The sequence below is a fragment of the Bos mutus genome, chromosome 29 (genome assembly GCF_027580195.1).
Source record: "Bos mutus isolate GX-2022 chromosome 29, NWIPB_WYAK_1.1, whole genome shotgun sequence".
Classification (NCBI taxonomy): domain Eukaryota; kingdom Metazoa; phylum Chordata; class Mammalia; order Artiodactyla; family Bovidae; genus Bos; species Bos mutus.
This window is the reverse complement of record NC_091645.1, coordinates 33,622,597-33,647,014: the sequence shown is the minus strand read 5'-3', so window position 1 is coordinate 33,647,014 and position 24,418 is coordinate 33,622,597. Positions and strand designations below refer to the sequence as shown.

Below are 24,418 nucleotides of genomic sequence, written 5' to 3'. Positions count from 1 at the left end.
GAGGGGAGAGAAAGTGCATCGGTATTTCAAACAGATCACAGCTAATCTATATGGCAAATGCTTCACTTGTCGTTAAGTCAAACATGGGACACATTCACCTCCATACCCGCCCCCCGCACTGTCATTGCCTGTCCCCGAAGCTGCCCCAAGCCCTGCAAGTACAGTTATAACACGGATCTTGAAATTTGCTGTAGAAAGCCAACAGTCCGGAGGTAGAAATAAGGCTCTCTCTTCAGATTTCAGGAGAGGGAAGGAGAAAGTGGCCAAGCAGAATTCTTCCTCCTGTTCACATGCCCTGCCTACCCCTGAGAACAATGCAGTTGACATCAGCTGGTCGTCACCAAGATCGCCAAGGTAAGAAGCTGATCTCTACCTCACATACACTCGCCTACCCTTCCCAACAGTTGGAGGCTGTGACTATTGGTGGGAATGTAAACTAGTGTAAATTATATGGAGAACTGAGTTACCATATGATCCTGCAATCCCACTCCTGGGCATATATCTGGAGAAAACCATAATTTGAAAAGACACATGAACCCTTACATTCATAGCGGCACTATTTACAATAGCTGAGACTTGGAAGCAACGTAAGCATTGGTAAAGATGTGGTGTACATACAATACAATGTTACTCAGCTGGGCTTCTCTGGTGGCTCAGTGGGAAAGAATCTACCTGTCAATGCAGGAAACACAGAAGATGTGGGTTCGATCCCTGGGTCAGAAAGTTCCCCTGGAGGAGGAACTCCAGTATTCTTGCTGGGATAATCTCATGGACAGAGGAGTCTGGTGGCTACAGTCCATGGGGTCATAAGAGTTGGACACAACTTAGTGACTTAGTGACTACACCACCACCACCACCACCACTAATAGGCAACAAAATGAAGCAATGCCATTTGCAGCAACATGGATGGATCTAGAGATTCTCATACTGAGTGAAATAAGTTAGAGAATGATGAATACCATGTGATATCACTTACCTGTGGAATCTTAAAGAATGGTACCAATGATTTTAGTTACAAAACAGAAGCAGACTCTCAAACACATAAAACAAGCTTAAGGTTACCAAAGGGCAAGAGGGGGGATACATTAGGAGTTTGGGATTAACGACACAGACTACTATATATAAAACAGGTAAACAACAAGGGCCTACTGTAGAGCCCAGTGCACTCTACTCAGCATTTTGTAATAACCTATAAGGGAAGAGAATCTAAAAAAGGGTATATATATATGAGAAGAATATATAAAATATAAGTGAGAGAATATATAAGAATATAAGTGAGGATATATATACATGGAACAACAGACTGGTTCCAAATCGGAAAAGGAGTATGTCAAGGCTGTATATTGTCACCCTGCTTATTTAACTTATATTCAGAGTACATCATGAGAAACGCTGGGCTGGAGGAAGCACAAGCTGGAATCAAGATTGCCGGGAGAAGTATCAATAACCTCAGATATGCAGGTGACACCACCCTTATGACAAAAAGTGAGGAGGAACTAAAGAGCCTCTTGATGAAAGTGAAAGAGGAGAATGAAAAAGTTGGCTTAAAGCTCAACATTCAGAAAACTAAGATCATGGCATCTGGTCACATCACTTTATGGCAAATAGATGGGGAAACAGTGGAAACAGTGTCAGACTTTATGTTTGGGGGCTCCAAAATTACTGCAGATAGTGATTGCAGCCATGAAATTAAAGGAAACTTGCTCCTTGGAAGGAAAGTTATGACCAATCTAGACAGCATATTAAAAAGCAGAGACATTACTTTGCCAACAAAGGTCCGTCTAGTCAAGGCTATGGTTTTTCCAGTAGTCATGTATGGATGTGAGATTTGGACTGTAAAGAAAGCTGAGCGCTGAAGAATTTTGAACTGTGGTGTGGAGAAGACTCTTGAGAGTCCCTCGGACTGCAAGGAGATCTGACCAGTCAGTTCAAAGGGAAATCAGTCCTGAATATTCACTGGAAGGACTGACGCTGAAGCTGAAACTCCAATACTTTGGCCACCTGATGTGAAGAGCTGATTCATTTGAAACGACCCTGATGCTGGGAAAGATTGAGGGCAGAAGGAGAAGGAGATGACAGAGGATGAGATGGTTGGATGGCATCACTAACTCAATGGACATAAGTTTGGGTAGGCTCCAGGAGTTGGTGATGGACAGGGAAGCCTGGAGCGCTGCAGCTCATGGGGTCGCAAAGAGTCGGACACGACTGAGCAACTGAACTGAACTGAAATGAATATATACATATATATGTGTGTTTTATAAAACACCCTGTCACTTTACTGTACACCTAAAACTAAAACAACATTGTAAGTCAAATATATAAATAAAAAGTAAATAAAAAGTCAATAAAAAGTAAATTAATTTAAAAAAAAAGAAAAAGAAAAACTGAGGTCATGTTGTCTCCTTGGCCTCCTTGGGACTCTAGCTTCCCTTCTGTGCATTTTTGTTCTACAGTGACTGTCATTTCCCTTGTGAAGACTCAATCCCTAATTGGCGCTCTCTGCTCTTCACTTCCAAAGGCATGTCTTAGTGGGAAAAAAAATCTGACAAACTCATTCATTTACTCTCAAATAAGAGAGTAAATTCTTGCAAATAAGAATTAATGTGCCAACTTTCTTAATAATAGCTGTATTTTCATGAAGGTCAAATTCCTGTTGGAATGACTCCTGAAGGTTAAATCCCAACTGTACAGCTTGAGGAATTGGCCAACCTGGAAGCAGACAGTAAATCCAGGCAAACCGAAGGGTATGGTATCCCAGACCCTGGGACCACATACACAGGAGAGTGCAAATGATAGACTTGTTTTTACTTTGGTCAATTATGTAATCCTTTGCCCATTTTTAAGCTGACATAATATTTTTAAAGTTTAAGTAATAGTTGCAAAGGATGCATTTTTGGTCTATGGAGAATATTCACATTTTAAAATTAAAATGTCATAATGTTCCTTTCTATATATCTCTATACAATTTTAAACACCATAGTGATTTGATACTCATGATTGTTTGCTTTCAAAATTTATGAACAAGCTCTTTTCTAACAGTCATAAAATGTGCACTGCTCATTTTTTAAACTTGAACTTGTGTATCTATTATATATATTCTCTGCAGGATTTTATCTGCAGAATTTTATCCTGATAAAGTATTTTATGCTTGAAAATCTTTTATTGATCAGCTATCATATTTATTTGCAACAATATATATAAAATGTAGAGTTTGAAATTTAATTTTTTTTCATATTCTGTGACTGTAAAGTTCTGAATAATAATAGTTTCTTTTAGAATGAGTTATTGTTATAAGGTTAATATTGATTAAATGCTATAAATATTCTGTACATGTTGTTAAGTAATAATTAAACATTAGAAGTAAACTTTTACTGGAAATATAGCTTTTAATGGGATGGAGAAGGCTTTTCTGGTTATTATATCGTCAATAAGTATCATTATACTAACTAGAGTGAGAGCTCAGGATCAATTCTATTCCTATTTTGCTTTGAAAGAAACCAAGTTCACAGAAGCAAGAAGATGGAAAGGAAAATCTTGTATAGCAGTGTCATTCAATTCTTTGTACCTACCTCTTCCAAAATATATGCCCAAAACCACAAAGTAAAATAGCTTCAAAAATTATTTTAATGATCTCACAGCTGACAATTCAATTAATTCCTCCTTCAATTTCTTTTAAAGCAATGAATTGGAAAATACCTGACTTGCAAAGGGCTTTGTAACCCAGTATTAAATTCATTCAATTTCTCAATATCTGGACAGTATATTGCTAATATTTTACTAGGCTTTATGAAATGGCTATTAAAGATAGGTTATTTTGTTACTTGGAAGCACTTTGGTTAACCCAATATACTGAGAAAGGTGGGAAAAATTGAAATATTGTTTATTTTAATGTTCCAAATCACATGCCCTCTGTCAGAAAGCATCTCTATCTCTCTGGATTCTAATTCCAAGAAGGAGAAGGTAGCAGTTTTGCCATAAATTCATTACTGACAAAAAAAAAAAAAAAAAAACTGTTCCATTTCCTTCTGGACTTGTCTGCTTTATGTTGTGGGGACTCTTCTTCAAGACTGATGCTCCACTTGATGACAGATTGGTAAGAGTGGCGGAGGTGACAATGGAAGTAAAGGAACATTCTCTCCTGGACAAATAGTCAAGTGGAGCGGTCAGAAAGAGTCAGAACTACAATCCAAACACAGGCACTTTCGTGGCAGATCCATGTTAGGACATCTTAGATCTTGAAAAATGTAATGCTTTAGATATACTTCCTTGTGTAAGACCTACAACTGCAGGTTGGGGGTGAGTGGCATCAGTTCATATCGCTGCAGGGTCTGGTAGGAGCTGACTCTGAGACAAGTCAGTCCAAATTGACCCTCCAGGCGGGACGCATTCTCAGAGCCCTGCATACAGCCAATGGAAAGCCTCGTGTACCCCTTGAGTAGATGACCCCCGGATGGCAGAGAGTTCTGTACTTCCAGGCTGTGGTTGCCTCCTTAATCTAAAAAAAAAAAAAAAAAAAAGTGTGTGTGGTTTAAGAACCCAAATAATGAGGTCAACCAAAATTTCCTTCAAATTTACGGTACTTAATTAATTTTCTCTTAAGAGATAACAGTCCTAGAGAGCTGGAAGAACATTTGGAAGTGTTTTTCACAGCCATAAAACACCTCTAGCTATGTGTGAAAAGAGTGGAAAGCAGAATCAGAGAGAGTAAAGAAACACTTGAAAGACAGTGATGGAAAGGGGTCTTCTTGCAAAGCACCACATTCAGCTCTGCTGAACAGGCAATATGGGATTAAGGTACCCTGGAAGAGGTAATGGCAACCCACTCCAGTACTCTTGCATGGAGAATTCCATGGACAGAGGAGCCTGGTGGGCTACAGTCCATGGGGTTGCAAAGAGTCAGACACGACTGAGAGACTCACACACATTAAGTCACCCAGTTTGGTTTTGGGTCAGAGGTGGGAATTACAGTTAGGGGAAACCCATGCCTTAAGACAGTGGTTTTCAAACTTTGTTTTGCATCAAAGTTACCTAGAGAGCTTTTTTTTAATTTTTAATTTGATTTGAAAATTTTTTTTCTTTTTTTTTTTCTTTAATAGAAAATTATTTAATTAGTATACATGTGTTCCCCATCCTGAACCCTCATTTATTTTTATTTTTTATTGGGGTATAGTTGCCTTACAATACTGTGTTGGTTTCTGATGTATAGCAAAATGAATTTTAAAACACAGATTGCTAAACCCAACTCCCAAGAGCTTCCTTGCAGTGGGTTGGAGGTGGGCTGAGAATTTGCCTTTCTAACCATTTTCCAGATGATGGCAGAGCTTCTGGTCTGGGGACTCCCCTGTGAGAACCACTGACTTTAAGAAGGGGTTCCCTGAGGGCTCAGTAGGTAAAGAACCTGCCTGCAATGCAGGAGACACAGGGGACTCAGGTTTGATCCCTGGGCAAGGAAGAGGGACCCTTGGAGGAGGAAATGGTAATCCACTCCAATATTTTCTCCTAAAAAATTCCATGGGCAGAGGAACTTGGAAGGCTACATACAGTCCATAGGGTTGCAAAGAGCTGGACACAAATGCAGAGGCTTAGCATGCCTTAAAGACACCAGACAGAAGACAGATAACCAGCTCATCCTGAAAAGTGAGACTGGCCAGGTTCCATGTGGTCGTTATTTTGTTCTTACTTTTATATTTTGCCTCTGAAAATACAAAACTAAAAATGGCCATGATTCACACAATGGTGTTTCATGAGTGTCTAAGGTGTATTAGGTAACACTGTAGGAGCTGAAATGCCAGAAGGAGGCAGACAAAGGTCACACCCTTGATCCTACAACAAAAACACCCAAGAAAATAGGTATCTTAGCTTCAGAGAATGACAAGCGGTGAAAATAAAAGCAGGACAAGGAATGGAGGGTGCCAGGGGGCTGGGAGCATCCTTGAGAGAGACCAAGCGGTCAGGGAAACCCTCGGCGCCTGTTTGCTAGACACTGACGCTTTTATCATCTTAAATCCAAATGCAATAGGATGCGTCTCTGAAAATCAAGTCTACGTTAAAAATAAATGTCACATACGCAGATTAAAAATAAATCTCACTTATACCCACAGATAGCTGTGGAACATTTAGATAATCTGGATAGCTGGAGAACGAGTCTTGGAAACCAGCCTAACAAATGGTGTCTCTCCTTTACAGATAACTTTATAGATTCTGCATTCAGAGAATTGACAATTGGCATTTGGAGAAACTGAAGTTAACTAGAAAATGCCTTTTTATTTCCAGTGTAGTTATTGGGATAATACCTAAATTATGTTGTGTGCACGTCTGCCTTCAGGAGTAGACAGTGGCAAATAGAGTTTAATCTCTAATATAGACATATCGTTCTAAATTTCCTCCTCTTTGTAATGCGATGGTTTTCTTCATAGAATTTACAGCACTGGATTTCATTATATACGTACCTATTTGCTAGGCTGTAAATACCACCTGATAAGAACCATCTCGGTGGTCTTCACTTCGTACCATCAGCACCTCCCACAGCCCACCAGGAGCTAGAAGGTGATCCGCACATATTTATAATGATTAAAAGATGTAAGGTAATGTTTTTCAAGCTGACATAAAAAGAGCCCACATAGGATTATAGCTAATGATACTGCATTACATCCTTGAGAGTAGATCTTAAATGTTTTCACCACAAAAAAGAAATGCAAATAATGTGATGGGATGGAGGTGACAGCTTATTCTACAAAGGCAATCATCTTGAAATAATTAAAGGCACCAAATCAACATCCTGTGCACCTGAAATTTACACAGTGTTGTATGTCAATTAGGCTTCCCTCGTGGCTCAGTGGTGAAGAATCTGCCTGTCAATGCAGAAGACACGAGTTTGACCCTGGGTCAGGAAGATCCCCTGGAGAAGGAAATGGCAATCCACTCCAGTATGCTTGCCTGGGAAATCCCATGGATAGAAGAGCCTGGTGGGCTACAGTTGATGGGGTCGCAGAGAGTCGGACATGACTTAGCAACTAAACAACAAAACAATATGTCAATTATATCTCAATAAAGCTAGGAAAAACAAAGGATCCATGTAAGGTGAAGTAGATGTCCCTGGAAATACTTTCATGTGTGTATCTCTCTATGAGCCATCCACACACACACACACACACACACACACACACGTACACACACAAGATCCACAGGTCCTCTACTTGTATTTTTTAATTCACTGCTTTCATTTTTACAACACTCTAGACAAATATCACATATGCGTGTGGGAGATGTGGTCTGATCACAGGTAGATTTCAGTGTCTGGACTTGCATCTGTTAGTACAGGGGCATCAGTGAGCATTTCCATTGTCTAAGGCTAATGAGAAGCACCTAAGGTGGACTTCCAGCATCTCCAAGGTGTCGCTGCCAAGAAAAGTGGCTCAAAACCAGAGTGATGGGGAGTCCCCAAAGTTGGAGTGAATCCATGTAGAGGAGAACTTGATCATCAAGGCTCATGGGCTGAAGTCAAGAGGTATCCTTACAGATATTGACACCACATTCGTAGGCAACAAAGAAATTAATTTTAATAAGGCATCATCAGCTCCACTGATGCTGAAAACTTTAAATGATTTATGTATATGTATGATCTATAATTTTATTTTTTTCCTTTTCTTTTCTTTTGGCCAGGCTACATGGCATGTGGGATTTTAATTCCCCAATCAGGGGTCGGACCTGCACATCAGAAGCACACAGTCTTAACCACTGGACCACCAGAGAAGTCACCTGCTCCATAATTTTAGATTGTCGAGTCACAGGAGGGTATAGGGTGAAGGCATTTATATCTACTTTTATGATTTTATGTACATAAGGTTTTTAAATAATATTACCACTGGGAATCCCAGGTCACCTTGTCTCTGCCTACCTTGTCCCTTGCTAAAAAGTGACCTTTCAGAAAGCCGTCAAGAAATGCTGAAAAAGGTAAAAGGATTGAATGTTAAAACCTAAAATGTATTTCTTTGAATTTCATCTTTAAATTTATTCATGATATCATTTTTTTGGTTTTGTTTTGTCAATTGCCTCTTTTTCGTAAATTGAGAGTTAACTGGATTTCAGTTAAAAATCTTACATGTATCAAAATAAATTAATAATGCTATCAGAAAATGGGAAGAAGGTCATCTTGTTTTAGAGAATTCAAGGGCCAATAATAAATGAATGTTTTAAAGGGAGAGGGGAAGGAAAAATACAGTATTTCTAGACCAGTTCCCAAGGTATGTTTAATTGCACAAAGCTGTTCTCTTGGGAAGCTTTAACTACTCAGTTGCTTCCTGAGTTACAAATCCAGTCAAGTCGAGAACATCAACAAGAACCCTAAGTTACATAAGGGGAAACTTCACGAAATTCAGAGAGAGTCATGACTCTGCTAGAGCTAATATTTGCTGCTAGGGTCTGTTGGAGAATACATATGACAGCTTCCACAGAAGCATGGGGCAGGGGCGGAGCTGCTTAGAGGGGGACTTCAGGAGTGCAAGACACTGACTTTGAAGGTTGCCAGACACACGGCATCCTCAGATGGTTCCTGATCGGAGGACCGTGTATTCTGGAGTCACATTAATACACAGAAAGGGTGTGCATGTCTTATGTGTGCATGTGTGTAGTTGGGGGAGGAATGTTATGCTGAGAAAAGTGGGAAACATGCGAAGGCATGCAAGGATGAGTGTCCTGGAGCAATTGGGGTCTTTGAAACAAAACCAAACAAGGTGTGGGCTCTCCTGAACACAATGTCACCTGAAGCAGTAAATCAGCCACAGGATAATGGTGTGTGGGGTTTCGGGCTGTGACCGATGATGGATGAGTCCATCAAGACAGTGCTTTCTGTGTCCTGAAGCGGCAAGCGAACTTCCCATCCCCACAAGCTCTGCCGGAAGGCTGGGAAAAAGGAGGGCAGAGTCTCTAGTGCAGGAGGGAAAACGAAAGGGGTGATTGCCTTGAAAGGTGGCTTCACAAAGAGAAGTCACTTACAACCACAGAAGAGGGGCTGCAGGCAGGGCTGTGGGAGGAGGGAGACAGGAGGCGGACTCCTACTGCAGGAAGGAAGGTGCAGCCCCGGGGGCTGAACACAGCTGTGAAGGGACGACCGTCAGGAGAAAGCTCTGTTCCAGGTGATAGGTGGCTGAGCTGGTCTCTTTCCAGACTTCAAGACACTGTATGTGCCCAGGTGTGCTGGGACAATACCTTCCTAGTTTCCTGAGGAAGCAGAGGCAAGGACTAAATAAAACCAACAACCAAAGCCATCACAGATTCCTGCCCTCAAGATTCTTACACTCTTAGGAGAATGATAGAACAGAAGAGCGCTAAGAAGACCCCCTATCCCACTCATGGAGACGACCAAACGTGTAGGTTCACCTGTGTGTTGAACAGACATTTATTCAGCACCTACTAATTGTCAGACACCCCACTAGGAGCATCTCAAGAGACTGAGCAGGGTCGCTGCCTCTACCCTCTTGGATTAATGTGCAATCAACAACCTTCAGAATCCCTGAATCTGCTCAAACTGAGCCAAGGAGACCACTAGGATGGTCATCACAGACAATGGCATGGGAAATCTTACTCCAGAGATATGTGAGTAGACAGGCCTTCTGAGGACATGACAATCTAAGACAGAAAACTGAAACCAATTGTCAGGCACAGATGTTGGCGACAGCATTTAAGAGAGAGGACAAGGCAGGGATGCAGGATCTGGGATAGAAGTTGACTCAGGAAAGGAACAGAATGGAACCCAGAGAGGCCCAAGCAAGGCGAATGGGGAAAGGGTTGATTCCATGAGGCTGGGAGATGAATGGATGCAACGTGACAAGTCTGGGTTTTTGACTGGATATAATGGAGCATCCCTGCGTAGGTTCGGGTAAACACATGCCATGGTGTAAATTATGCTTACAAGAATATACTGGAATCCTTTTGGAGACTGGATGGTAGGCAGTAGGACCACCAAGGGAGTCAAGTGTACCCTTGTAGACAAGAGACAACAGCCCTATGACAAGAGGGTCCGAAGCTTAAGGAAGGGGTGGGGGAGGGGAGTGGATGAAGGGGTGAGGTGTGAATGGGAGTGAAGGGCTGATGCCAGTGTCTGTAGATGACACTTTCAAGGATGTTTTCAGCAAAGGCAGAAAGAGAAATAGAGCCATAAAAGTCACTGGGATCTCCAGAGTGTTTAAGATTGGAAACACTGGGAATTCATTTTGTAAATATTTACTGAATACTTATTTACTGGGTGCTAGGGCTTTTCAAATGTTTAAATGCCCACCAGTTACCTGTGTGTGGTGTTGATTCACTAGGTCTGGGTGAGAACCAAACACCTGCGTTTCTAACAAGCTCTGTGATCATTCTGGTGTGGGAGGGCTGGACCACACTTTGAGATGCCTGATGCTAAGAACCTGAGATGCCACTTTGAAGAAGACAAGGGCCAGCCTTCTTACATTAGGATAGGCACACATTACGATACTTAGTATGTAAGGGTATACTGATGAGATCAATCTTACTCAATAGGAGCAACCGATGATGCAGGAGAAAGTGAATGACTCACAAAGAAACTTTTCGGTAAAGGGAAAGAGCATGTAATCTAAAGCATGGGACGAAAGGGTGCTTCATTTTGTATCAGAAGAGAAGGGAAGAATAATAGCAACACAGATAGGTTTGTGGCTCTGGCCATGGGGAAACAAGGAGCTCCTGAGTGATGGTTTTTATCTTCTCCCAAGTAGAGGGCAGTGTTATCAATTGATGGTAAGCAGGAGAGTAGGGGAGAGGAAGGTTGTTGCTGTTGTGCAGTCGCTCAGTTGTGTCTGACTCTTTGAGATCCCTTGGACTGCAGCATGCCAGGCTCTCCCGTCCTTCACCATCTCCCGGAGCTTGCTCAAATTCATGTCCATTGAGTCAATGATGCCATACAACCATTTGTCCTCTGTCGTCCCCTTCTCCTCCTGCCTTCAATCTTTCCTAGCATCAAAGTCTTTTCCAATGTGTTGGCTATTCACATCAGGTGGCCAAAGTATTGGAGATTCATCTTCATCATCAGTCCTCCCAATGAATATTCAGGGGAGGAAGGTAGATATAAGAAAAAGTGAAATAGCTTTTGCAGAAAAAGAGCGCAAGATTGCTAGGGATCTATGCTAGGATTCACAGGCCATGCTGAGGCCCCACTTAGAGTGCATGGCCAAGAATTTATAGCAACACTGTTCTGCCAGCTTTGAGAATATTCTCCAACCAAGAATATCTCCTCAGCTGCTAAGCTGCAGGCACAGAAAGCATGGATGGCTGGGTTCGTCCAGCCTTGGAGAGTGCCAGATGGGCAAGGGAGAAGAAGCCAAGCATGAAAGGAATTGGAAAGTAATTGAGAGAAAGGAGACAAGAAGACAGGGGCCCTGATGGATAGAGAGAACCCGGTGGGTTCTAGGCACTGGAAACTTGAATGAGGTCCTTGAGCAAATGAGCTGGTACGAAAGAGGCTGGCTGTGATGGAAAGTAGGAATACGTGCTAACCACACAGTAGTGGCCCTTGTCCACAAGGGATTAAACCCATCCAGGTTCAGATGGGCCATCTAGACAGATCTTGACAATCTTGAGAAGGATGGTGGGAAGGATGAATTGGGCCTTAAAGAGACAGTACATCATGGGCCTGAGGAGAGGGCCTCGGCTCAGACAGACAAGGGCTCCACTACGGACCAACAGACGGCCTTAGGACTGGAACTTGGTTTATTCCCTCAGAACCTCCCCTCACCATCTGTGAAGTAGGAGGAACACATCCACCTCCTAGGGCCATCATGAGGCTGAACTAAGCACTACATAAGCCAGAGTCAGAAGTGTGCCTAAACACAGGACACATTGTTTAAACAGAACCTGCTCTATTACTATTGTCAGAGAGCTTGTTGCTGCATTTGGAAAAACATAACTCAACTGCTGTTACGTGGGAGTGCATGTTTAACCAAGAGATCCTGGATCCATTGGCTTATCATTTCCCAAGGAGTTCTGAAGGCTTCTCTTTCTGTATTTTCACATATATATAGAATGGAGTTTCATGGAGGGTGGTCTGCATCCAGTTTCAAAACAGGTTATTTTGCTCACAAATAGATCAGAGAGAAGGTGAGATCTACATTTTTACCAAAAAACCTGGCAGCTTGGTCCAGGGCTTTCCCAGTCCACCTACAAACTCTCTCACTTTTAAGATTTTCTTTTTTTCCCAAAATATCTTCTTGTTGAGAAGCAGTCTGCACTTGACTCGTGCAGAGTTCTGCAGTGGGATTTCACTTCCCTCTAAGGTTTATTTTCTCAGCTAAAGCCATGGAGACCACTTTAACTTTGTATTTGTATCAGGCTTCATTCACAGCGTGTTGACACAGTGGTTGATGGGCTGGTTTCTAGATTGATGACTAGTGGTTGGTAAAATGCTGTATTTCTAACAATACATAATTGAGAGATCCATCAATACGGCTGTGCACACCTGAAGGAGAGTCCCCGTTGGCCCGCAGGCCCCGACAGCTCATGCTGTGGTGTCCTTGTCTTGGGCAGTCTCCCTGTACAAATAGGACAACCCTTATCCTAGAATCAGGTACCAAAACATTCCATCTCTCAAGCAGACTGAGGCACTGCTGGAATCAAACGCTACTCATGTAAGTGCTAAACAGAAAGAGGATGATAGGGACAGGGCCATAGTTGAAGGGAGTACTTCAGGTCAGAGCTTCAGGGCTGCACGTTCAATTCCTTTAAGAGTCGTTTACCACACGTGAGCTGCGGGACACCAAGGAAAAATGACAATTATTCTAAGGATCTATTCCCAATGCAAGGAGACCCTGTTAGCTGGTGAAACAGTGGTAAGGGTGCATCTCAGAGCAAATAAAGGACAAGCACAGGATTTAGCCAAGGGTCTCCCCACAGACTGATGCCCTGGATAGTCATTGGTGGATGGTCACCTCACATCTGGAATCACAGGTGGTTTTGGAAAGCTTCCATTATCCCACTTTCTTCCTTTGCAACTCGGTACTCTGCGATGACCCAGATGGGATGGGTAGGAGGGGATGTGGGAGGGAGAAGCAAGACAAAGGGGATATATGTATGCAAACAGCTGATCCACTTTGTTGTACATCAGAAACTAATGCAGCATTGTAAAGCAATTATATTCCAACAAATTTTTTTAAAAAAAATTAAAGGTAGCATTATAGCATATGGTCAAGCCATTTCAGAAGCAGTGAGCCCTTGAGCAAAGAAGAAAAGGATCTTTCAAAGATAAGAATAAAGAAAGCCTCTCCCCTTCCACCATTCAGCCCCACATCTCTTGCCCCTGTGGTCCAGGCCACTGGTGAAGAATTCCAGGTGGGGCTGTAAAAAGGAGGCACGCGTTTGCTCTCAGCCCTCCCTCCCTGTCTCAGATGACAGCTGCCTCAGGAACCGCCCAGTGGCTGGTTGAGGATGCCTGGAGAAGCCACCCAGAAAAGTTCGCCTTATTTATTCATCCCAGGCTCCCACTCCACTGTCCCTTCCACTACATCCTGAACAGCTTTGAAACCCAGCCTCCCAATTTGTTCATTAGAGCTGGCAAAGATGAAATTAAAATGTTTCCCAAGCACACACCATTTTCATTCCATTCAGTAGATTATCCTGACATATTTACTCATGGCCACGTCTGTCTCAGTATCATCCACGGAAAAGTATAAATTAAAATTTTAAATTAAAAGCGGGGAGTCTGGGGAGCTTGATATCTTTTTGAAGAATGGAGCGAGTCAGCCACAGGCTCCCAGCATGAGTGTCGTGGGACCAAAGACTTCGGCAGTGCAGAAATTACAGCCCATGGATTTCCCTGCACACACCTTCCCACATATAATGCGAAGGATCATGGGATCCCGGAGTCAGGCAAAGCCTCAAAAGTCATTCTTCTTTCTGAAGAAATGGGCAAAAACAAAACCATCCCCTTCTGGGGTCACGTGAAAGTTATCAGCACTGATTTACTTATGAAACAAAAAATATGCTGAAAATTGACTAGCTTTTGTCCTGTCGCCAAGGTTTCTGTGTAATAGTCTGGTTAAGAGAGTCAATGTTTTAATAAGAGATATATGAGCTCCAGTCACAGGTCTGTCATTTACTGATCCTTTGTGAGCACCAGATTTTCTCATTTATAAAATAGAAATGATATTTTAAAAATTACTGGTGGTGATAAATACTAAACAAATAATCCTTTTAATACTGGTATCATCACAGTCTGAGAGCACAGTCAATAGTTAATATATTATTTACTTATACATTATTTTATTTATTATTTATTATATATAATAATAATCCTACATAAGATTGGGGCTTCTCTGGTGGCTCAGTGGTAAAGAACTTGCCTGCCAACACAGGAGACTTGGGTTCGATCCCTGGTCTGGGAAGATTCTCTGAACGAGGAAATAGATACCCACTTCAGTATTCTTGCCTGGAAAACCCCATGGATGGAGGAGCCTGGTGGGCTACAGTCCATGGCATCCCAAAGGGTCAGATACAACTTAGCAACTAAACAACAATAACAACATACATATTTCCATAATTATTCAAAATCAGAGAATAATGATAACCCAAACATTACAACAATGTTGACCTTCCTTCCCTTCATGCTCATTTTCCAGTGCACATGTAGACCAGTTATAAAGTTTGGAAAATTAAGTAGGGGATCCATCTCTTGAGCCCAAGTCTATAGACCACACTGCCTGCAGTTTGAACTGGAGTTTGTGTGTGTTCTTGTGAGCCTGGCTTCACAGGAGACTCTGAGGCCTATAAACTGACTTGATTCTTCCCGGGCCGCCCCAGACTACACATCTCAACCAAACCTTATCAGTGTTTTAAAAATAAAGCTCTCATTAAGCAGACAGATGGGCAGGGATAGCTGGAGGAGGAGCGATGGGAAGAGATGCTTTTTTAGGAAGGCTCCTCGGCTCTCGCCAGCACTGCTCCTGCAGGATGGCAACCCGACCTGTTTAAAAATATATGTTGTCTATTTTTAATAAGCCAATCATCTTTTCCAGAATAGTAACTTATTTTATATAGATTATGCAAGCTATTGCCCCTTAAAAAATAAAACAGAAAGCAGGCAAAATTCTGTCCTTGGGCCACGAGAGGCCCAGAGGGGAAGATTCCCTGGGGGGCAAGAAAGTCACAGGGTTAGTTTTGCAAATGTTTCCAGTTCAGGCCCAGGGGCTGCTACTGTTAATTTATGTCACCGGTGGCTGGTCTGAGTAGACCAAGGCTTTCTCTGCTCCTGGACTCTCGATTGCCCACTGGAGACGAAGGAACAAGAAGACTGCATGGACACAGCCTGCATTTCTCCAGCCCCGCCCATCTCATTGCACATGAGTAAGGGAAGAAACATGATGGTACGGTCACTGTTCCCATCATGAGGCCAAGCATCTGAGGCTCAGATCAGAGGTGATCTTCTCATGGAACCCTTTACTGAGAAGCTTTGGGAAGATACACCATGAAAACCAAATTATTCATCAAACATGGAGAGGCTAGGTTTTCCTATCATATATTTTACTTAAAAAAATTTTTTTTAATTATTGGAGTGTAAATGATTTACAATGTTGTATTAGCCTTAGGTTACAGCAAAGTGAGTCAGTTATACACAGATATATACATACATATATATATATATATATATATCTCCACTCTTTTTTTTTAAAGATTCTTTTCTCATATAGGCCATTACAGAGTATTGAATTATGCATTATAAACAAATAAATGAGCAGAGTAAGAGAGGGAGAGATAAAGAGGGAAGGAGGGAGTTCATGAGGCAGAGAGAGGGAAAAAGAGGTGGAAGGAGGGAGGGAGGGAAAGAAAAGAAGATGAAAAAAGAGAAAGAGAGAATCAACCTTTAGCTTGAATGAAAAATATAAAATTCATACTTTTCAGTGGATGGATGCATCTTTTTAATTATGTTCTGTGCAGGTGAATATTGAAAATAATTATGCACTTCCTGAGCACACACTGACTACCGATTCCTGTTATCCTTTGACAATTCCTTTGTAACACTTCATCACCTGGTACCCAGTAGACCTGCTGCCAGTGCTGTTAGTGCTCCATACTGTCCTGACATCCATCAGTCTGGCTTCCCCATCTCCTCCTCCCATGCACACCTCAAATGGCACAAGTCCTGGTCAGGCCACACGTCCAGAGAGGAAAGGCTCCCTCCACTCAGATTAACTGTGGGAGAGCAAGCTGAGTCTGGATAAGTTAAGCCCTGGGGGATTCCAGCAGAGTGGAGAATTACTTCTGTCTCAGTTCATTATAATGAATAATAAAGAGACACTTACATGTGCTTTTGGGTAAATTATTCATCTTGTGCACTGAAGAATCAGGCCAGTAATACGTAAGGGAGACAGCTGGTGCGTCTGGGTTCCTATAAATACTCAAACTCCAGCATTTCCAAAGACCCATCCCCTCCCCTCAAGAAAGACTGAAATGGCTGGCGGGGGAGGAGGGGCTGGTTCTTGGAGAGAAGACCTTGGCACCCTCTCTCTTTGTTCTGTGTGTGTGCAGCTCCTTGTAACTCGGAGGCTGTTTCTAGCATGTTTGTTATTTTACTGTAGCTCTAAGTGACTTATGCCACCTGAGGAGCCCAGCGGGACCTCCATGTGGCTTCTGCCACATCCTCAGTAGATAATGGAAACAGTGAGACTTGCTTCCAATCAGGAAAACCCCTTCAGGATCCTCCGCCCCCGTGTTCACCACGTGCCTGGTCCTGCTCCACTAACGGTGGACCCGAGAGCCCAGAAGGAAGAGTACGCTTAGCTTGGTCCTCATGGCCTCCGGCTGGATGTCACTCTCATAGTTCACGCTCAGGATGGAACCCACTGTGACATTCTGAAACCCCACCCTCTGGAAGGAGCTTCACCATCACACATGTGTCCGGGAAGAAGGACATGGGATCAGCAAGCCCAGGGCATTAGATTTCATGCCTTTGAGAAACAGCAGATTTTGTTCTTTTTGGGTCTGCACTTGTCAAGTTTTAAAAATGAAATGTCCTAACTGTCATCTTCCTGTTGTCCCTTCTAATCATTCACACCTACTGGCAATAAGGTTGACGTTATTCACCTTAACATGTTATTCACCTTGACTAAAACCATGACGCTTTGCACAAGACATTCACCCCTCTTCCTCGGTGAGTGGCACAGTCCTTCCTTACATGGGAGACAGTTAACTGTCTGCTCACATCTTTGTCTTGACCTCAGAGAATGGGGACAAGATGCAGAACTGAGGCTCATGGAGAAAACAGAACTAACAAAATGTGGGAACAGATGATAGTGATGATGAAAAAGTATAACGTCTAGTCAGAAAATAAACCTGCGGGGGGGTGATCCTTGGACATCTGAAAATATCTACAGAATGGATCTCAAAACCCAGGGGAAAAAGCAACTGAGAATACTTTGCAAACAGCAGGAATCAAGAACCTGAGGCCTAGATGCCCCTCCTGGACAAGAGCTGGTACACAGTTAACCCACTAAAGGTTTACCAGCTCTGTGCCTGCTCTGATGGAGGGAAGGGAAAAGAGGGGGAGTCTTGTCTTGCAAGGTGGTGGGGGGAGGGTCCTAAAGAATTTCACAGAAAACCATATTCAGCTGTGGCTGATGGTTATCAGGACCCATGCTTCAGACAGGAAGGAACATTTGTCACCAACTATTTAGAACTCTACAGGGAGAAGTTTTCCATCTATATTTTCTCATCGTGTGATGACTTGTCAAAATAGCAATCTTAAAATTTCCCAGAAGCTGAACTGGGGCCAAACACTGAATAGTAACTAGACAGGACAGGAGCCCAGGGGTAGGGTCTCTACATTTCTATAAGGCTTTGCTCTCTCTTCCTTCCATCCTTCCCCCTCCTTCCCTACCCTCCCCAGCCTCTACCTCCTTCTCTGTCTCAACCTTTAGCAATTTCCCCTCAAGCATTCCTGTATCTGTGCCACCCACATTCTCCCCTTTTCCAATTGACCAGTATTATGAAAATCTATATTGTAGGCATGCAGGCGGTACGCGGGTGAAGAGACTTCTTCAAAGTGTTTAGATAAAGCAGACAAGCTCTTACAAAGCTAGATAATAAACCAGGCCAAGAGGCTTTCCCTTCAAGGAATCTAATTAAGAACAAAGGCAAACGTACATTAATATTCTTCTCAAGGCGCGGAATTCACCTCAGAAGAAATTTTATTGTTGCAAATCCAGAAGAGAAGCCTCAGTGTTAGAGCAAAGAGGAAGAGAAGAGGTAGAGGGGGCTAGGGAGGTCTGTGGTCTCCACGTGGGTGGAAGGGCCATCCTGAGAGCAGAAAGAGCGGAAATTCAAAAGCATCTGAAACAGGAAGCATTTGAATTTGCAGAAAGCTGAGCCAGGCCCGGCAGATGGCCTGGGAGAAACCTGGCATCATCATTTGGGGCTGAACGTTTTTGGCAGGGGGATGGCCCCAGTGAATAATAAGATTTAGTGTGTTTTGTATTGTTCAAATGGAAAATAGGCCAGTTCAAGTTGCTGATCTCTCAGCAGTCACTCCAAATCCATGCACACACACTCCAGGAGACCCAAGGTGGGGGTCACTTTATAAAATAAACTTAATTGCAAAGACACCTTTTGGTAGCTTTGAAAGGTGAAGATGGCTGCATTTTTCATTACTGGTTATTAAATTTTTGCAATCATAATACTTATGAGTAAAATCTTTCACTTTCTATAGATGACTTTGGAAGCTTATGAATAGAATTTGTTAAACCAACAAGAAATTCATTCTAACATGGAATAGTTGGGTTTTTGCAAGACCTTCTTACACTGAATTGATATCAACCTTGAAAAGCCACCCATTGGTATCAGCTCTTCCACTTGGAACACAAGTCCAGTGCTTTTTACCCATGGCAATCCTTCATGAAGATGAAAAACATTGTATTATTCACTTTAAGTTGTCTCATTTTGAGGTTGGACTTTTCTTCTTCACAGGTTTAAATAACCAAACTTCCATCCTTCCATTCCCATGTGAAAACAACCGTCTCCAAGAAGAGAAGGAGACTTGGAAGGTGGGTCCCATTAGGACATGACTAACAGGTACAGCTCAGTGGTTTGATTTTTGCCACGACTAGAAATATGACAACACATTGCTGTTGTTTAGCCATGCCCATCTTTTGTGAACCCATGGATGTACATGTGCTTTGCACCAATGCTTTACCATATATATCTACAAGACACAAACTCAGCTGTCTATATGGAAGATTTCACCCTGACAAGTTACAAAAAGCTAAGTGGTACACAGACACATACCATAAATATATAACGTATACCTCAAATTTAATCCCCACCTACGTTTAGTTGTATCAGTTCAGTTCAGTTCAGTTCAGTAGCTCAGTCGTGTCCAACTCTCTGCAACCTCATGAATTGCAGCACGCCAGGCCTCCCTGTCCATTACCAACTCCTGGAGTGCATAGATAAGTGCATTATGCCTAAAACGGATGCTTCAACCCTTACTTCCATTCAGTGTTACATTGAAGGTTGTCACCAGGGCAGTTATGCAAGAAAATGATATAAAATGCATCCAGATTGGAAAGGAAGAATTAAAACTATCTCTCTAGAGATGACATGATCTTGTATATAGACAATTATAAGGAATCCACTAAAAATTTTTTTTGAATTAATAAAGTTTAGACAGATTTCAGACTACAAGGTCAATCAATAAAAATCAGGGACTGTTTTGACTTTGCTTATGGATGTATATGTGTATATTCCATTATTTTAATTATTATTTGCCTGACTTTGTAACTGCCATTTGTCTGGGGTTCCTATTTGGTTTCTCATTTTTGGGTATTTGTATTAATCTCAGTTAATGCCCTAATAAACCGCTTGTGGACTCTTCATTCCTGAGCAGAGATCAAGCCCTGAGCCTTTGGAATGGGAACACTGATTCCAAGATCCTAGACCACCAGAGAACTAACCCTAGGGAGTATCAAATAGTGAGAGCTCACACAAAGGAAACCACTTGAATACAAGACTCAGCATCACTGAATCACCATCTAAACAACAAACAAAACAAAACCACAAGCCCAATCATCAGCAGACAGGATTACCACCTTACTCAGCCTCGCCCAACAGAGGAAAAACAAACAAACAAATAAACAAACAAACAAAACTCACCACAAATCTCACCCAATACACAAACCACTGGACCAACCTTACGAGGGCAGAAACCAAAAGAAAGAAAGAATTCAACTTTGAGGCCTGGGAAAAGGAGACTCAAACACAATAAACTACAATAATAATAATAATAATAGTAATGAAAAGGCAGAGAAACACTACACAAATGAAGGAACAAACCAGAAACACAGAAGTCCAAATAAATGAAGAGGAAATATGCAAATTACCTGAAAAAGAATTCAGAATAATGATAGTAAAGATAACCAAAAACCTTGAAAACAAAATGGGAGTAAATTCAAGAATCAATTAACAAAGGCCCAGAAGAATTAAAGAATAAACTTACAGAGACAAACAACACAATTACTGAAATTAAAAATACTCTAGAAGGAATCAATAGCAGAATATCTGAAGCAGAAGAACGAATCAGTGAGCTGGAAGATAAAATGGTGGAAATAACTTCTGAAGAGCAGAATAAAGTAAAAAGAATGAAAAGAACTGAGGATAGTCTCAGACCTCTGGGACAATATCAAATGCACAAACATTTGAACTATAGGGGTCCCAGAAGAAGAAGAGAAAAAAAAAAAAGGTATGAAAAAATTTTTGAAGAGATTATAGTTGAAAAGTTCCCCAACATGGAAAAGGAAATAGTCGATCAAGTCCAAGAGGCACAAAGATCCCCATACAGGATAAACCCAAGGAGAAACATGCCAAGACACATACTAATCAAACTAACAAAGATAAAACACAAAGAAAGAATATTAAAAGCAGGAAGGACAAATAACATACAAGGGAAACCCTGTATGCTTAACAGCTGATCTTTCAGCAGAAACTCTGCAGGCCAGAAGGGAATGTCAGGATATATTTAAAGTGCTGAAAGTGAAAAATCTACAACCAAGATTACTGTACCTGACAAGGATCTCATTCAAAATTGATGGAGAAATAAAAAACTTTTCAGACAAGCAAAAGTTTAGAGAATTCAGTACCAACAAACCAGCTTTACAAAAAAGGTTAAAGGGATTTATACAGTCAATAAATACAAGAGAAGAAAAAAGATCTACAAAATCAACCCCAAACAATTAAGAAAATGGCAATAGGAATATATATATCAATAATTACCTTAAATGTAAATGGATTAAATGCTCCAACCAAAAGACACAGACTAGCTGAATGGATAGAAAAAAACAAGACCCATATATGTGCTATCTACAAAAGCCCACTTCAAACCTAAAGACACATATAGACTGAAAGTGAGAGGATGGAAAAATATATTCCATGCGAATGGGAAACAAAAGAAAGCTGGAGGAGCAATCCTCATATCAGACAAAGTAAAGAAAGAAAGATTGAAAGTGAAGTCGCTCAGTCGTGTCCAAGTCTTTGTGACCAATGGACTACAGCCTACCAGGTTTTTCCATCCATGGGTTTTTCCAGGCAAGAATACTGGAGTGGGTTGCCATTTCCTTCTCCAGGAGATCTTCCCAACCCAGGGATTGAACCCGGGTCTCCTGCATTGTAGGCAGACGCTTTACCGTTTGAGCCACCAGGGAATTCACCTTAAAATAAAGAATATTACAAGAGATAATGAAGGACACTACATAATGATCAAGGGATCCATCCAAGAGGAAGACATAACAATCATAAATATCTATGCACCCAACATAGGAGCACCTCAATACATAAGGCAAACACTAACAGACATAAAAGGAGAAATTGGCAGTAACACAGTAACAGTAGGAGATTTTAACACCCCACTCACACTAATGGACAGATCATTAAAACAGAAAATTAATGAGGAAACACAAGTCTTAAATGATACATTTGATGAAATGGATCTCATTGATATCTTCAGGACATGCCATCCAAATGCAGAAGAATACACCTTCTTCTCAAGTGCACATGGAACATCCTCCAGGATAGACCACATCTTGGGTCATAAATCAAACCTCAGTACATTTAAGAAAACTGAAATTGTATCAAGCATCTTCTCTGACCACAATGCTAGGACACTAGATATCAATTACAAGGGGGAAAAAAAAACTGTAAGAAACTCACACACATGGAGATTAAACAACATGTTTCTAAATAACCAACATGTTACTGAAGAGATCAAAGGGGAAATAAAAAAATCTTTAGAAACAAATGATAATGAAAACACAACAACTCAAAACCTATGCTACTGCTGCTAAGTCACTTCAGTCGTGTTCGACTCTGTGCAACCCCAGAGATGGCAGCCCACCAGGCTCCCCCATCCCTGAGATTCTCCAGGCAAGAACACTGGAGTGGGTTGCCATTTCCTTCTCCAATGCATGAAAGTGAAAAGTGAAAGTGAAGCTGCTCAGTCATGTCCGACTCTTTGTGACCCCATGGACTGCAGCCCACCAGGCTCCTCCATCCATGGGATTCTCCAGGCAAGAGTACTGGAGTGGGGTGTCATTGCCTGGGATGCAGCAAAAACCATTCTAAGAGTGAAGTTTATAATGATAGAATCCTACCTCAAGAAACAAGAAAAACACCTAATAGACAACTTTACACCTAAAACAACTGGAAAAAGAAGAACAAAAAACCACCAAAATTAGTAGAAGGAAAGAAATCATAAAGATCCAAGCAGAAATAAATGAAAAAGAAATGAAAGAAACAGTAATAAAGATTAATAAAACTAAAAGCTGGTTCTTTGATAAGATAAACAAAATTGACAAATCTTTAGCCAGACTCATCAAGAAAAAAAGAGAGAAGAACCAAATCAACAAAATTAGAAATGAAAAAGGACAGATTACAACAGAAAATGCAGAAATACAAAGGATTATAAGAGACTATAATGAACAGCTATATGGCAATAAAACAGATAACCTGGAAGAAATGGACAGATTCTTAGAAAAGTTCAATCTTCTAAGACTGAACCAGGAAGAAAGAGAAACTATGAACAACATAATTACAAGCACTGAAGTTGAAGCTGTGATCAAAAATCTCCCAAAAAACAAAAGCCTAGGACCAGATAGGCTTCACAGGAGAATTCTACCAAGCATTTAGAGAAGAGCTTATTCCTATCCTTCTAAAACTCTTTCAAAAAATTGCAGAGGAAGGAACTCTTCCAAATTCATTCTACAAGGCCACCATCACCCTAATAACAAAACCAAAGACAACACAAAAAGAGAAAACTACAGGCCAATATCACTGATGAACATAGATGTAAAAATCCTCAACAAAATTTTAGCAAACAGAATTCAGCAGCACATCAAAAAGCTCATACACCATGTTCAAGTTGGCTTTATTCTAGGGATGCAAGGATTCTTTGATATACGCAGATCAATGTGATACACCCTATTAACAAACTGAAAGATAAAAACCATATGATAATCTCAATAGATGCAGAAAAAGCCTTTGACAAAGTTCAGCACCCATTTGTGATTAAAACTCTTCAAAACATGGGCATAGAAGGAACCTACCTCAACATGGTAAAGGCCATATATGATAAGCCTACAGCAAACATTATTCCCAAGTGTGAAAAACTGAAAGCATTCCAAGAATGCTTTCAAGGAACAAGACAAGGGTATCCACTTTCACCACTATTATTCAACATTGCTCTGGAAGTCCTAGCCACAGCAATCAGAGTAGAAAAAGAAATAAAAGGAATCCAGATCAGAAAAGAAGTAAAGCTCTCACTGTTTGCAGATGACATGATACTGTACACAGAAAACCCTAAAGATAGTATCAGAAATTTACTAGAGCGAATCAGTGAATTTAGCAAAGTTGCAGGATACAAAATCAATATACAGAAATCACTTTCACTTCTATATACTGACAATAAAAAATCAGAAATATAAATTAAGGAATCAATCTCATTCACCATTACAACAAAAAGAATTAAATATCTAGGAATAAACTTCAAGGAGAGAAATGAACTGTACACAGAAAATTATAAGACAGTAAGGAGAGAAATCAAAGATGACATAAACAGAGAGATATTCCATGTTCCTGAGTAGGAAGAATCAATTTTGTGAAAATGACTATACTACCAAAAGCAATCTACAGATTCAATGTGATCCCTGTCAAATTACCAATGATATTTTTCACAGAACTAGAACAAAAAATTTCACAATTCATTTGGAAACACAAAAGACCCTGAATAGCCAAAGCAGTCTTGAGAAAGAAGAATGGAGCTGGAGGAATCAACGTCCTGACTTCAGATTATACTACAAAGCTACAGTCATCAAGACAGTAGGGTACTGGCACAAAAACAGAAATATAGACCAATGGAACAAGACAGAAAGCCCAGAAA

The 24,418-nt window shown here is 41.2% G+C and overlaps 1 protein-coding gene across 2 annotated transcripts in view; it reads right to left on the bottom strand.

Moving 5' to 3' along the window:
• LOC102266224 (opioid-binding protein/cell adhesion molecule) overlaps positions 1-24,418 on the bottom strand; it is a 525,900-nt gene that overhangs the window by 240,647 nt on the left and 260,835 nt on the right. The gene's annotated exons all lie outside the window — the stretch shown is intronic.